The sequence below is a fragment of the Manis pentadactyla genome, chromosome 11, assembly GCF_030020395.1.
Source record: "Manis pentadactyla isolate mManPen7 chromosome 11, mManPen7.hap1, whole genome shotgun sequence".
Lineage (NCBI taxonomy): Eukaryota > Metazoa > Chordata > Mammalia > Pholidota > Manidae > Manis > Manis pentadactyla.
The window spans coordinates 48,409,679-48,426,042 of record NC_080029.1 but is presented as its reverse complement, the minus strand read 5'-3'; the positions used below and the strand labels follow the sequence as shown (position 1 = coordinate 48,426,042).

Here is a 16,364-nt window from a genome sequence, read left to right as displayed (position 1 = left end):
TAAGCAAAAGCTGAGAGAATTTACCTCCCACAAACCACCTCTACAGTGCATTTTGGAGGGACTGCTATAGATGGAAGTATTCCTAAGGCTAAATAGATGTCATGCAAGGGATAGACAAAGAATACAGAATACGATTCATAAAATACAAAGAATGGAGAAGACAAAGAATGAGGAGGAAGAAAAAAGGAGGAAAAAAAAGAATCTTTAGGTTGTGTTTGTAATAGCATATGAAGTGAGTTAAATTAGTCTCTTACATAGTAAGGGAATTACCCTTGAACCTTTGGTAACCATGAATCTAAAGCCTGCAGTGGCAATAAATACATACATATCGATAATCACACTAAATGTAAATGGTTGAATGCACCAATCAAAAGACATAGAGTCACTGAATGGATAAAAAAACAAGACCCATCTACATGCTGCCTACAAGACTCACTTCAAACCCAAAGACATACGCAGACTAAAAGTAAAGGGATGGAAAAAGATATTTCATGCAACTAATAGGGAGAAAATGGCAGGAGCTGCAGTATTTGTATAAGACAAAATAAAATTCAAAACAAAGTAACAATAGACAAAGAAGTACATTACATAATGATGAAAGGGTCAGTCCAACAAGAGGATATAACTATTATAAATATCTATGCACCCAACACAGGAGCACTTACATATGTGAAACCAATACTAACAGAATTAAAGGGGGAAATAGAATGCAATGCATTCATTTTAGAAGACTTCAACATACCACTCACTCCAAAGGACAGACTCCAACCACTCACTCCAACCAGACAGAAAATAAGTAAAGAGACAGAGGCACTGAACAATGTATTAGAACAGATGGACCTAACGGAAATCTACAGAACACTCCATCCAAAAGCAACAAGATACACAGTCTTCTCAAGTATATGTGGAATATTTTCAAGAAAAGATCATATACTAGGCAACAAAAAGAGCCTCAGTAAATTCAAAAAGGTGATAGCTTCTCAGATCACCAAGGTATGAAACTAGAAATAAATTACACAAAGAAAATGAAAAAGCCCACAAACACATAGAGGCTTAATAACATGCTCCTAAAAAATCAATGGATCAATGACCAAATAAAAACAGAGATCAAGCAATATATGGAGACAAATGACAACAATAATTCAACAGCAAAAAATCTGTGGGATGCAGCGAAGTCCATGCTAAGAGGGAAATACACTGCAATACAGGCCTACCTCAGGAAAGTAGAACAATTCCAAATGAACAGTCTAAACTCACAATTAATGGAACTAGAAAAGGAAGAACAAATAAGGCCCAAAGTCAATAGAAGGAGGGACATAATAAAGCTTATAGCATAAATAAATAAAATTGAGAAGAATAAAACAATAGAAAGAATCAATAAAAGCAGGAGCTGGTTCTTCGAGACAATAAACAAAATAGATAACCCCCTAGCCAGACTTATCAAGATAAAAAGAGAGTCTGCACACATAAACAGAATCAGAAATGAGAAAATAAAAATCACTATGGACACCAGAGAAATACAAGGAATTATGAGAGAATACTATGAAAAATTATATGGTAACAAACTGGATAACCTAGAAGAAATGGACAACTTTCTAGAAAATACAACCTTCCAAGGCTGACCCAGGAAGAAAAAGAAAATCTGAATAGACCAATTAACAGCAAGGAAATTGAATCGGTAATCAAAAAACTACCTAAGAACAAAACTCCTGGAACAGATGGTTTCACTGCTGAATTTTATCAAACATTTAGTGAAGACCTAATACCCATCCTCCTTAAAGTTTTCCAAAAAGTAAAAGAGGAGGGAACACTCCCCAACTCATTCTATGAGGCTAGCATCACTCTAATACCAAAACCAGGCAAAGACACCACAAAAATAGAAAATTACAGACCAATATCCCTGGTGAACATAGATGCAAAAATACTCAACAAAATATTAGCAAACCGAATAAAAAAATACATCAAGAGGATCATACACCATGATCAAGTGGGATTCATCCCAGGGATGCAAAGATGGTACAACATTCAAAATCCATCAACATCATCCACCACATCAACAAAAAGAAAGACAAAAACCACATGATCATCTCCATAGATGCTGAAAAAGCATTTGACAACATTCAACATCCATTCATGATAAAAACTCTCAATAAAATGGGTATAGAGGGCAAGTACCTTAACATAATAAAGGCCATATATGACAAACCCACAGCCAACGTTATACTTAACAGCGAGAAGCTAAAAGCTTTTCCTTTAAGATCAGGAAGAAGACAAGGATGCCCATGCTCCCCACTGTTATTCAACATAGTACTGGAGGTCCTAGCCATGGCAATCAGACAACACAAAGAAATAAAAGGCATCCAGATTGGCAAGGAAGAAGTCAAACTGTCCATGTTTGCATATGACATTATATTGTACATAAAAACCCTAAAGACTCCACTTCAAAACTACTAGATCTAATATCTGAATTTAGCAAGGTAACAGGATACAAAAGTAATACACAGAAATCTGTTGCAATACTATACAGTAATGATGAACTAGCAGAAAGAGAAATCAGGAAAACAATTCCATTCACAATTGCATCAAAAAAAATAAAATACCTAGGAAAAAACCTAAGGAAGTGAAAGACTTATACTCTGAAAACTACAAGACACTCATGAGAGAAATTAAAGAAGAAACCAATAAATGAAAACATATCCCATGCTCATGGATAGGAAGAATCAATATTGTCAAAATGGCCATCCTGCATAAAGTAATCTACAGATTCAATGCAATCCGTATCAAAATACCAACAGCATTCTTCAATGAACTAGAGAAAATAGTTCTCAAATTCATATGGAACCACAAAAGACCCCGAATAGCCAAAGCAATCCTGAGAAGGAAGAATAAAGCAGCAGGAATTACGCTCCCTGACTTCAAGCTCTACTACAAAGACACAGTAATCAAGAAAATTTGGTACTGGCACAAGAACAGACCCACAGACCAATGGAACAGACTAGAGAGCCCAGATATAAACCCAAGCATATATGATCAATTAATATACGATAAAGGAGCCATGGATATACAATGGGGAAATGAAAGCCTCTTCAACAGCTGGTGTTGGCAAAACTGGACAGCTACATGTAAGGGAATGAAACTGTATTATTGTGTAACCCCATACACAAAAGTAAACTCAAAATAGATCAAATACCTGAATATAAGTCATGAAAACATAAAACTCTTAGAAAAAAAACATAGGCAAAAATGTCTTAGACATAAACATGAGCAACTTCTTCATGAACGTATCTCCCTGGGCAAGGGTAACAAAAGCAAAGATGAACAAGTGGCACTATATCAAACTAAAAAGCTTCTGTACAGCAAAGGACACCATCAGTAGAACAAGAAGACATCCTACAGTATGGGAGAATATTTTCATAAATGACATATATGATAAGGGGTTGACATCCAAATTATATAAAGAGCTCATGAACCTCAACAAACAAAAAGCAAATAAGCCAATTACAAAATGGGCAGAGTAACTGAACAGACACTTCTCCAAAGCAGAAATTTAGATGGCCAACAGGCATATGAACAGATACTCCACATTGCTAGTCATCAGAGAAATGCAAATTAAAAACACACTGAGATATCACCTCACACCAGTTAGGATGGAACATCCAAAAGGCAAACAACAACAAATGTTGGCAAGGTTGTGGAGAAAGGGGAACCCTCTAACACTGCTGGTGGGAATGTAAATTAGTACAACCATTGTAGAAAGCAGTATAGAGGTTCCTGAAAAAACTAAAAATAGAAATACCATTTGACCCAGGAATTCCACTCCTAGGAATTTACCCTAAGAATGCAGGAGCCCAGTTTGAAAAAGACAGATGCACCCCTATGTTTATCACAGCACTATTTACAATAGCCAAGAAATGGAAGCAACCTAATGTCCATCAGTAGATGGATGTCCATCAGTAGATGAATGGATAAAGAAGATGTGGTACATATACACAATGGAATATTATTCAGCCATAAGAAGAAAACAAATCCTACGATTTGCAGCAACATGGATGGAGCTAGAGTGTATTATGCTCAGTGAAATAAGCCAGGCCAAGAAACACAAGTATTAAATGATTTCACTCATCTGTGGAGTATAAGAACAAAGAAAAAACTGAAGGAACAAAACAGCAGCAGAATCACAGAACCCAAGAATGGACTAACAGTTACCAAAGGGAAAGGGACTGGGGAGGGTGGGTGGGAAGGGAGGGTTAAGGGGGAAAAAGGGTTATTACGATTAGCATGTATAATGTGTGTGGGGGAACACAGGGAAGGCAGTATAGCACAGAAGACAAGTAGTGATTCTACAGCATCTTACTATGCTGATGGACAGTGACTGTAATGGGATATGTGTTGGGGACTTGATCATATGGGGAGTCTAGTAACCATAATGTTGTTCATGTAATTGTACATTAATTATAGCAAAAAAAAAAAGGTTGCTCTGGTTACTGTGAGCAGAAGAGATTGGACAGAGGTAAGTGTTGTAGCAGAGACACCAGGCTGGGGGCTACTGATGAGTGGTCCAGCACAAAAATGATGGTGACTTGGGAAGAATAGACTAAATGGAGAAGGGAAGCAAAACAGGCAGAGGCAAAATATACTGTGGAAGTGAAACCAACAGAACTTGGTAATGGATTGATGTGAAAGGTTAGCGCTGAGAAGGGGTGACAGTGACTCCCAGATTTCCAACCAGAGTCAGGTAGATGCTACAGCTACCTACAGAAATGGGAAAGTCTGTTGGAGGAACAGATTTTTCCTGGTGGAGAAGATGATTACTTGTCATTTGTTTTCAGAATCATTTAACTGAAATGCAAATTATTTAACCCATTGCAATTATAATACAATTATAAATGTACATCTTCTGAAGAACTAACGTTTCATCTGATGCAGATATATATTAAGTGGTATATTAAGGAAGTCCAGATGATCCTTCAACTACCTGTGTTTAAAGAATTTCACATGAGGCAAAAAATATAATTTATCATCTGGTGGTTTTATACCCCTTTGACTGTTATTTGGGTGTCATTTAAACTTTATATATTACAGAAATTTCTTATGACAGAAGTTCCATACTTAAACTTCCTGATCTTGATTCCATAAAATGAAGAATCTTCTTGTAACTATATTAAAATATGAATATTCATAGTATCTATATGAAAGATGAGCAACATGAAGGAGCACTAATTTTTAATAAATGTACAGGAGGCCACAGTTCAACAAGTGAGCAGCTGATACAGTATCCCTTCCATAAATATTTACTGTGTGTGACTGTTAATTAAATTGTACAGTTGGGCTTTGAGGTATGAAGGAGGAGGAAGAGAAAAAAGAAAGAGAAGAATGAGAGGAGGACAAGAAGGACAATGAAGAAGGGTGGGAGAAGGAGAGAGGAAGGGAGGGAGGAAAGGAAGAAAAGGAGAAGGAGAAAAAGGAAGGAAAAGAGAAAATCTTGACTTTCACTTCTAATAAATCTGAGACCAACTACCTTAAGAAAAATACCATTTGGAAGAGTTGTCATAAATATGATGAGAAAGATTTCTTCCCAAATACCCCATAACACAAACCTTCCCACCATCACCACCTTCCCTGACTGTTTTAGTAGTGAAAAGACAAATGGGGGATCAGAGAACATTCCAGACTCAGAGCATAAAGGTTTATAGCTGATGGACAGTTTATGACTGAAACATAGGACACAGATCATTCCAGATGTTTGCAGGCTTTCATACTTTCCAATAGCTGGTCCGCTCTACCTACCAAAATTATATCAGCTACTTTGTATATTTTTTAGAATATCTGAACTGCTTCATCAGCTGGATTCCATGTGTTTTCTTTAGGGATATAAGATTAACTCCATGAGAAAAAGTTAGAAGGTGAAAAGAAAGATGAACTTGAGAAAAACAGATAAGGCCTTTGCTCATGACTACTGTATCCAAATTGTCCCAGAAGACAGGCAGGAGTTTTGCTGTAGTTAATAGTGTCCCCATACCCTTTACACTTTCAGAGATAACTGGGAAATAGCTGTGTGATAGAACAATTTAATTCACCTTTATGAGCCCCAGGTCCCTTGTCGTAAATGAAGTGAGTGAACTAAATGGTCTCCATGAGATTCCTTCCAGGTCTGTCATTTGACTTTGACTTGCCTCACAACACAGTGTTCAAACCCCTTGAGTATTGGTTTGACTTGCTCTGTGGAGGTCATCCAAACCTGATTTCCACTCAGCTTGTTTTGTGAATTCTACTTTTAAGTTGGCCTGGGAATTTCTCCTCTAAAATTTATAACTGGATGAAATAAATCCATCAAGGCCAGCTAATTAGCACGAATATAGTTTGCCAGTAGTAACTTATGAAGGAAGTTCTGTGAGGATAAAGGGAAATGATTCTCCCAGATGCAAGAAAAGTTCCACTGATTTGGCACACAGTTGGGGATTGGATGCCAGGACACAGGGCAGAGGGGTGAATACTAGCTCTTTTTCCCTGGGGAAAGGTATGATTCCAAAGTGGAAATGAACAAAAGAACTCCTGTGGCCCTCTTTTTAGGGTAAGTTAGATTCACTAGTGAGACATTTGCCTGGGTTCATTAAGGCAGGTCCTCTGGAACCAACAGCTAAGAGCCATCATGTCTTCACTATTAGGGATGTCATCCTTCCCAGGAAGCCTTGCACCGTCCACCAGTCTTTCTCCGGCTGCATTGCTCTGGCTTGCTAAGCTGGGCCTGCCCAGCCCCAGCAAGGATCTGGCAAGCAGGGTAATGCATCGACACAGGCCACTGCTACCCATTGGCCTCAGCTGTTTTCCAGGGGTTCCCACAGAACATGAGTGACAGCAGCTTCCATGAGCCAAGGTTCTCAAGCCATGTTCCAGATACGTTGTTGATTGCAAGCTGGCACCAGCCTTAGAAAATTGGACAGTGTACTCATACTTGTCCTCAAGTTCTGAATTTCCCAAGTAGGGAGTAGTAAAATCAGGGAGAAGCAGCATCCAGGTCAGTTGACTTGCCAGAGTTTGCTGATTGAATCAACTTTGTTTGCTGCAATAGGGCTTTCACATCACCGCATTCCAAGGCTGAGTATAATTACCTTAAACACAGAGTGGCATTTAACCAAGCCACTGTTTATGTGCTCAAATCAGCACTCAGAGGAAACTGCCTTTTAAGTCTTAACTCTTTGATGTAACCTCAACATTGCATGTGACTTTGGCAGGGAAAGGAAGCCTGGTTGTTTGCACTTGACGTATGACTCAAATCTCTGAAGTGATGTGCTGCATCTGGTAGCCTGCCACAGAGAGCTGTCTTCTTGTCCTTGTTGGTCCAGCTGTGCCAGCCAGCTTCATGTTGGAGTGAAGCTTTCCTGCCTTCCTTTCCTGCTTGTCTCTCTCTAATAGTGATGAACTGATGCAGTGTGACCTACTGAGGCCAAGCTGCTGCCCAGGTAACACTGCCTTAGCTCCCCCAGCACATTCAGACGCAATGTTTCACCCAAGAACAGGTTCCCAGGTGATCTATTAAACTAGGCCTGAATGTCCTACTGTTCCACCCTGTGAGGCTGTTGAAGAAGATGGGTGGGTCTTCATGAAAGCCTAACAGAGAGGACTACATCTATTGGATTAGATTCTTGGAAAGAATGAGATGAAAGAAGCCTTAAATACCAATGACTTCTTTTTTTTTCAGTCTTAGTTTATATAATGCCAAAATAATGACTTTTGAAAAGATAGACACACAGTAGGAATCTTCCTTGTAGCCACTGTAAGTAGGTCCATGTGATTACACCCACTTTAAGACTGGAAGACAGGGATTCTCCCAGGTCCAGCAGGGACAGAAGGAAAGGCAAGGAAGATGCTGAAGTTAGCAGTGGAAGACCCCCAGCTGGGCTCAGCTTGTGTGGCTACAGAGGTGACTGACATAAATAGAATAGCCATGTAATTTATTGTACAAACCAGGACTGTTTTTTCAGAATGAAAAGGGTATTATTAAAATTTAAAGAAGAATAATAACAGGCATAACCTGGGACTTCTTGGCAAACCAGGATGTATATCCAAGTCATTCTCCTGCAGCCTTCATCAGTGATAACAAATCCACAAGGTCTGGGTGAACCCTGAAGCCCATAAAGCATAAGCCTCGGGTCCCTCACGTGCCTGTGTCTCTGTGAGTGCTGGGCGTGGCCACAACTGGTACAGTGCGGTAGTTGCAACTTGAAAAGCTAGGTTGTGACCGGGATGTATTTCCACATGTAAGCTGGTAACTCCCCTGAAGATATTTTAGGAAAACTTCAAATCTCTGAGGCTTCAGTTACCTGTTATAATTTCTTTCCTAAACAAATACTGATTTTTTAAACTTAATTTTGCATATCCAATTTTTTATTTTTCTTAAAGAGCATCCCTCTCCTCATCTCCTGACCCCTGCACAAATTGTATAAGCTTCAGGCTACACCCCTTGAGGTAAGGGCAACTGCATAGGTGGGGCAGTCTGTGGAGAGAAGGAAGGATCAGTGTCAGGCCAACAGGGTGCAAATCAGGCTATTTCTTCCCCTCACTGTATTTATACCAATGGAACTAGGATAAAATGACCCCTAAGGGCAGCTCTAGAGAAGAAAATCAGTCTCCCAGCTGGAGCTGGGGGTAGCTGTAGATGAAAGACAGGGGTAGCTATAGTCCTGACTCCTCCTCCTTGGTTATAAGAAGAAAGGTGAAAATGATTCATTATATGTGAGCTTTAAGTCCTTTTATAGTACCCACTGATGGAGTTATTTCCTGCTCTAGAGCTTTACGCAGAGTCAACCCCAGACCCAGCTTCTACTGCTGCCCAGCTCCCTACTCACGCATACTCTGCATGGGTTCCAGGATATTTGCTCCTATTCACAGTACCCTTAAGGATCATCCAAACCAAGTTTTGGGAGTCCTTCAGTTTAATTCTTCTCTGCTCTGACTTATTTTGTGGCTTTGTCATTTGTCATAAGATCCTCAATTTTCTTGATGTACAATGAAAATGAATGAATACTTGCTCCTCAAAAAAACAGGAGATCAAATTGTAAAATCAGCTGACCTCTCCACGTATTAGAGCAACACCTCTGCTTTGTGGAACATGAGAAAAGGCTAGCTGACTGTTCAAATAAACCAACACAAAGTGATATTAGTGGAATTGCTTCAAGAAATGAAAGTAGATGATGCTCTTGTTTTATCACCAAATGAATACATTGCAAATCTCTGCCTCTAGGAGTTATGCATTTTAAACCATTCTGTCATCTACCATGTTCCCTGACTGCCAGTGAAGAAAATGTCTTTTCAAATGAGCTACTAAATTCCACAGGTCCAAACACTCAATTTATGAGATTGCAAAAACTAGAGCCTGGCTGGTAATTCTGAAAGCCGTAATTCTGCAAATCACTCAGTCCTCTTCCAGCTCTGTTATACTTTCCATATTTTTTAAAAGCCACACACATATTCTCAGGCCTCTGGATATGCTGTTTCTCCAGTTAGAATGCCTCACTACCTCTTCTCAACCTGAACTAATCTTGGTTGTCCTTCCCAGTTCTCCCAACTCTCAAGTTTCCTGGAAGATTTTCTGACCATGTGTTCTCCTCCCAGCCCCATCAGCATCTTGTTGCTGGTCACATCCCAGCACTCTACACTACGTCAGCAGATTTATCCTCTTACCTGTCTCCCCCACTGGACTATGAGCATCTGAATGTAAGGACTGCATTTACTATTGTTGTAGCAATCTGTCAAGAAACAGTAAGTAAAGGAACAAATGAATAAAAGAAGAATGGCAAGAACTATGGTTAATGGCTCTGAAAATAGACTCAAAGAATTTGTGAACCTTATTCTGGTATTTCCCAACTTACAAACTTTAGCCCTTTTTGGGAACATCATAAGGGCAATACTTTTCACCAATTGGGATAGAAGAAAATGTCAAGTGTCTGGGAGACCCTGAGTGATATACAAAAGGGTAAATTGGACTCTTCAGTTTCTGAACCTTCCTCCTTGGCCTCCTTCATTCCTGGCTTTTAATATTGCTGCCTTTTCCTAAAAGCAAAATGAATTCATAGGGTGAGTGTGTATGGGTGTTATCCACTGTGGAATGTATCTATCTATCCCATGCTCTTTTATGAAACAGGCTTTGGTAAGCTTTGCTTAGCCAGGGAGATAAGCACTGTCCAGAGCTGCTTTAGGCCAACCTCAGAACCCAAAGAGATGTTTTTCACTTGCCCTTCTAAACTGCAGTGCTGCGATAGCTAAATATCAGCACCAAATTTTATGCACAGCTAATTAGTAAAATTAATTTTTAAAGTTCAAATTAGAGCCGAGGGTGCTTGGGGAAATTTGTTTAGAAGGCTAACCTGCCTTCATGAAACCCACTAAAATAATTACTCACTCCAGTCTTGCACAAATTTAAAACTGTGTAATTAAACACATTGGAAAATTTTCAAGTTGTCTAGGTAGCAGGAAAATAATGACAGTAAAAAATTACATTGTATTTAGAATCAATGCTTGAAAACTATAAAGACAGTTAATGCTGTCTCTCCTGTTATACTAAAAAATACCAACAATGACAAACATTTTAAACATTTATTGCCCACCCTGTCTCCAGCATTGTATGTGCTGGAAATGGGTGAAAGAGGGCAGTTTGGGGGCATTTCCATTACCCAAATCTGTTTTGTGAATACTTGGTATCTTACTTCCAACAATTTAGAAATTTAGAATGTACATTTAGAATGGTGTGTGTGTGTGTGTGTGTGTGTGTGTGTGTGTGTGTGTGTGTGTGTGTGTGTGTGTGTGTGTAGGGTTATATATTTTTCCCACTTAGCAGGAGCGAATTCAGAAGAGTTTCAGTAATTTCTACTGTTGTGTTTTTAGAGAACAAATGATTAAAGCTGAAAATAGAACCCAGACTTTCTGATTTCTACGCCTGTGTTCGTCCCATGACCCTTTTGGGGTTTCCTTACTTTTGTATTTTGTCTTAATAATGGTAAAAATTAGACATATTTCTGCCCATGACAGGTCCTGGCTAATTATTTCCTGGATCTGACTGGAACAGAATTCCTTTAGTGTCAGGAAATGCCTTAGGGTAAATCACTATAGTATTGAAATCTTTTTGCTCCCTAGCACAGACCCCGTCACAGTGACCAGGTGGGTGTCCCCAGTGTTCTTCAGTGCTCTTCAAGGCGGTGTTCTTCAGGGAGTTCTCCATGCTCATTCCTCATTCTGGGGCTCTGTAGAATGAATGCTCTTCCCTCTCTTCTCTGATCATCCAAGCCATGCCTTCGATCAGATCCATCATGACCACACTTCATTTGAGGAATATCTACCCCCATTCTTGTCAGCTCATAACTGTGCCCTTCTCAAAATTCTCCTAGCTCGTAAGTGTCAGAATCATCTTTTTTTAAGAACCAAATTCTAATCTCCTTTACTCTTTACTGAATTATTAGCTTCTGAAGAACAAGGTCCATGTCTTATTTTGGGGGTTGTCATATCCTGGGTTCATGTTAGGCACTAAATAAGCAACTGAAAAATGTTTGTTAAAGTGGCCCAAAATCATCTAATCCTCGGTGGTACTCCAAGGTTTGATAAAGAGAAAGTTAACATGATGGACAGCAATGAATTTCAAGTCAGAAGTAATTTTCTAATCTCTCTTGACCCTTTTTTTTTTCTTCCTGTAAATAGGAATAAGAAAATCTAACTTGCTTAGTTATCAGAGTTAGAAATAATAAATGTGAAATGTCAAGTACAGTGCCTTCTATATAGTAGGCTCTCAATTAATGGAAGTTGCTGTTGATTATGAGCCAAGACCTGGAAAACAACAATTCTATTTTGTGTTAATTTGCCAAACAGAGTTTTGGGGTTTTGAGATTTCTTTTATTGAGGGAAAATGAAAATTACTTGGTAACATTATTTGAACTTCTGATCAAAGAATTCTAGGGGAAAATGAGAAAGGCTGCAATATCTTACAGGCTTTCCTAGGACTTTTTCCTTAAACTATCGTCATCAGTGTCAGGACTGGGGTTTTCTGCACAGTGAATATAGCCACAGCCGTATCTTCCTAGTGAAAGGTTTTGAAGTATATTCCTCTGCAAATCGTACATTCCTCTCTCAGGTTATGTCAGTCTTCTCTGCTACTCTTGCTTGATGTTGAACTAAGAAGATAAACAATTTTGAAACATACCAAAGAGAGATTTAATGGAATCTGATATATAATGATTAATCTTGCATTAAATGATTAATCTTGTGTTAAATGACTAGTTTTACTTAAAACATATGCATATATCCACCATGTGATAATGTTCTTGATCCATAATCTCCTTTGGAGATTTTTTTCCTTCAGTGGAACTGATGCCAAAATCTTGGCATTAAATATAAACCAAACAAAACTGCTACTTAATTAACTCTAATAACCTGGTAACCTAAACACAAACGGTCCTTTTATTTTCAGCTACTCCAGTGATTTCCAGCAAGTGAAGAGTCTCTGAAATGTTCTCACTGTCTGGAGAACCTATTGCTAGAATTCAGGTGAGTAGCCTATAAAAGACAAGAGTCTAGTCAAGAGAGTCATAACCTGGTAAGCAATTTATAAAGCACTGAAGTGGAGGCCCATATGGCTCAAGGACAGGAATCTACAGAGAACTGACTTGTTGCTTCTTGTGGAGTGAGTCATATGACCTGTCTGGTTGTGGCTTTTCTATTTGTAAAAATAATGGTGATAGTTTTTAGAAGATACCATGACATCTATTTAGATGTTTAGTGTAGTGACTGCGTACACTGGCTTTGAAGTTAGATCTGGACTTGAACCTGGTTGTGCTCCTCATCAACTGTTACTGTGAGCAGAGAATCTCTTTAGGTCTTATTTATCTCATTTGTAAAAGAGGGGTAATTATTGTACCTATATCATGGGGTCACTGTGAAGACTAAATAAGGTGCCTGGAACATCACAATAATCAGTAATTATTAACTATTATTTGTAAAGTACCAGAAGCTTCTTATAGGAACAAAACATATATAATTCAAAGTCCAAGTTATTCAACTGACAGACAGGTTTTTTCACTTTCACGTAGATTTTAAACAGACTTTTTACTTTAAATAAGTCCTGTACACCAAATTATCTGATTCACAGATTTCTGATTATTTTTTGTATGCCTGTAGAATTGCAGCCATCAGTATTAGGAGTCTATTGCATTTACTGCATAACAGTGCTCACTCTCTCTCATGATAATTTTACTTTGAAATACTGGGACTGGATGAAGTGAGGAGAATTATCCTTAACCCATCAAGTCCTACAGCAAACTTTATTATTCCTTGAGATTCTCACCCATCTTTATTTTCTTCAGTAATGTTAATTGCAAATTAATAATCTTAGCTCCTTAAGTATATGTGAATGAGACCTGGAAAGAAGTTATATAAGTAACAGAAAAATAATGATTGAAAGATAGGGTTTTCCTTGGTTTGAACTGCTACATAGTGGTTAAGACACTTCAGAAGAAGGTCTAGCTAGATCAGATACCCTGGTGCACAGATGACTGAGGGACTAGTAGATGGAGAATCACGGCCCAGGGAAGGCTGGAAATCAAGAAACAGCAGGAGTGGGGGAAGGTGGGGCAAAGAGAGACTGTTGGCCAAGACAGGATATGGCAAGATGGGTATACTGGATGCTGGTTCTCAAGAGATCAGGCCACACAGGTATACTGACTTTGACAGACAGAATAGCCTGCTCACCTCCTCTGTGCCCTCTTTTCTGTGGCTGACATCTTCCAGTGCCTCTGCTTCTCACCTTTGTGCTCTACCCCATGCCGTACCCAACTGGAAAGTTGGAGTACTTGGGTTATTTACAATTAGAGTCACAGAATAATGAATATTTTAGCTGAAAGACAGATGGGTGCCCATTTCCAAGAATACAGGCTGAATATGATATTCTCCACAGCCTCTGAATGCTACTTTTGATATGGAGATCATCTCATAAATTGCATAACAATAAGCATTCTTTTTAAACAACTTTATTGAGGTATAACTGACACATCATAAAATCTATTTTAAATGTACAATATAATGACTTTTTAATACATTTAGAGAGTTGTGTAATCATCACCATGATCCAGTTTGAGAACATTTCCAACATCCCCAAATATCTTTTATGCCTATTTCTAGTTAATTCCCATTCCTACTCCCAACCACAGGTGACTACCAATTTGCTTTTTGTCTCTATAGATTAGCCTTTTCTAGACATTTAAATGGAATCATCTAATATGTTGTTTGTATCTGGCCTATCTCACTGAGCATGTTTTTTGGTTTCATCTTTGTTGTAACACATATCAAGCACTTCCTTTTTTTTTTTTTATCTTTTTAAATATTTGTTATCATTAATCTACAATTACATGAAGAACATTATGTCTACTAGGCTCCCCCTTCACCAAGTCCCCCACACACACCCCATTACAGTCACTGTCCATCAGCATAGTAAGATGCTGTAGAATCACTACTTGTCTTCTCTGTGTTGCACAGCCCTCCCCATGCCCCCCCCTACATTATACATGCTAATTGTAATGCCCCCTTTCTTTTTCTCCGCCCTTATCCCTCCCTTCCCACCCATCCTCCTCAGTCCCTTTCCTTTTGATAACTGTTAGACCATTCTTGGGTTCTGTGATTCTGCTGCTGTTTTGTTCCTTCAGTTTTTCCTTTGTTCTTATACTCCACATATGAGTGAAATCATTTGGTACTTGTCTTTCTCCACCTGGCTTATTTCACTGAGCATAACACCCTCTAGCTCCATCCATGTTGTTGCAAATCGTAGGATCTGTTTTCTTCTTATGGCTGAATAATATTCCATTGTGTATATGTACCACATCTTCTTTATCCATTCATCTACTGATGGACATCCATCTACTGATGGACATTAGGTTGCTTCCATTTCTTGGCTATTGTAAATAGTGCTGCGATAAACATAGGGTTGCATCCGTCTTTTTCAAACTGGGCTGCTGCATTCTTAGAGTAAATTCCTAGAAGTGGAATTCCTGGGTCAAATGGTATTTCTATTTTGAGCTTTTTGAGCAACCTCCATACTGCTTTCCACAATGGTTGAACTAATTTACATTCCCACCAGCAGTGTAGGAGGGTTCCTCTTTCTCCACAACAATATATTCATAAATGACAGATCCAATAAAGGGTTGACATCCAAAATATATAGAGCTCATGCACCTCAACAAACAAAAAGCAAATAATCCAATTAAAAAATGGGCAGAGGAGCTGAACAGACAGTTCTCCAAAGAACAAATTCAGATGGCCAACAGATACATGAAAAGATGCTCCATATCGCTAGTCATCAGAAAAATGCAAATTAAAACCACAATGAGATATCACCTCACACCAGTAAGGATCGCCACCATCCAAAAGACAAACAACAAATATTGGCAAGGTTGTGGAGAAAGGGGAACCCTCCTACACTGCTGGTGGGAATGTAAATTAGTTTCCAGACATTAACCCAAACATACATGGTCAATTAATATATGACAAAGGAGCCATGGACATACAATGGGGAAATGACAGTCTCTTCAACAGATGGTGTTGGCAAAACTGGACAGCTACATGTAAGAGAATGAAACTGGATCACTGTCTAACCCCATACACAAAAGTAAATTCGAAATGGATCAAAGACCTGAATGTAAGTCATGAAACCATAAAATTCTTAGAAAAAAACATTGGCAAAAATCTCTTGGACATAAACATGAGCGACTTCTTCATGAACATATCTCCCCGGGCAAGTGAAACAAAAGCAAAAATGAACAAGTGGGACTATATCAAGCTGAAAAGCTTCTGTACAGAAAAGGACACCATCAATAGAACAAAAGGTACCCTACAGTTTGTTCCTTTTTATTGCTGAATAGTAGTCCAATGTCTGTGCACTAATTGATAGACATTTGAATTGTTTCCAGTCATTTGCTATTACAAATAATGTGCTATGAACCTTCACGTACATGTTTTTGTGCAAATATATGTTTTCATTTCTCCTGGGTAGATTCTTAAGAGCAAAATTGCTGGGTGAGATGGTCGGTTTAACTGCTTAAGAAATTGTCAAATTATTTTTCAAAGTGAAAAATGTATTTTACATTCCTACCAGCCATATAAGAAGGTTCCAGTTCTCCATATCTTTGTCAACACTTTCTATTGTCTTTTTAATTATATCCATTCAATAGGATCATAAACATTCTGCAGTGAACACCTACCAACTTGAAACAGGTCCTTTGATGTCTGTACAAGCCAAAAAGGAATGCTTTGTTGCCCTTTCTTGTTTTGGCCAAACAATTATAGTAAGTTAAAAGAAACAAAAACAAAAAAGCTAGCACTACATGTGGGCA

General features: G+C 38.6%; 1 protein-coding gene across 4 annotated transcripts in view; it reads left to right on the top strand.

Moving 5' to 3' along the window:
• The window catches only part of FRMD6 (FERM domain containing 6), a 251,856-nt gene that overhangs the window by 141,839 nt on the left and 93,653 nt on the right, over positions 1-16,364 (top strand). For 3 of the 4 annotated variants that reach the window (XM_057488469.1, XM_036917802.2, XM_036917794.2), the window contains one exon: positions 12,455-12,531. The exons of the other annotated variant lie outside the window; for it this stretch is intronic. The gene's annotated coding sequence lies outside the window, so the exon portion shown is untranslated. The remainder of the gene's footprint in view (positions 1-12,454; positions 12,532-16,364) is intronic. 4 annotated transcript variants of the gene reach the window in all.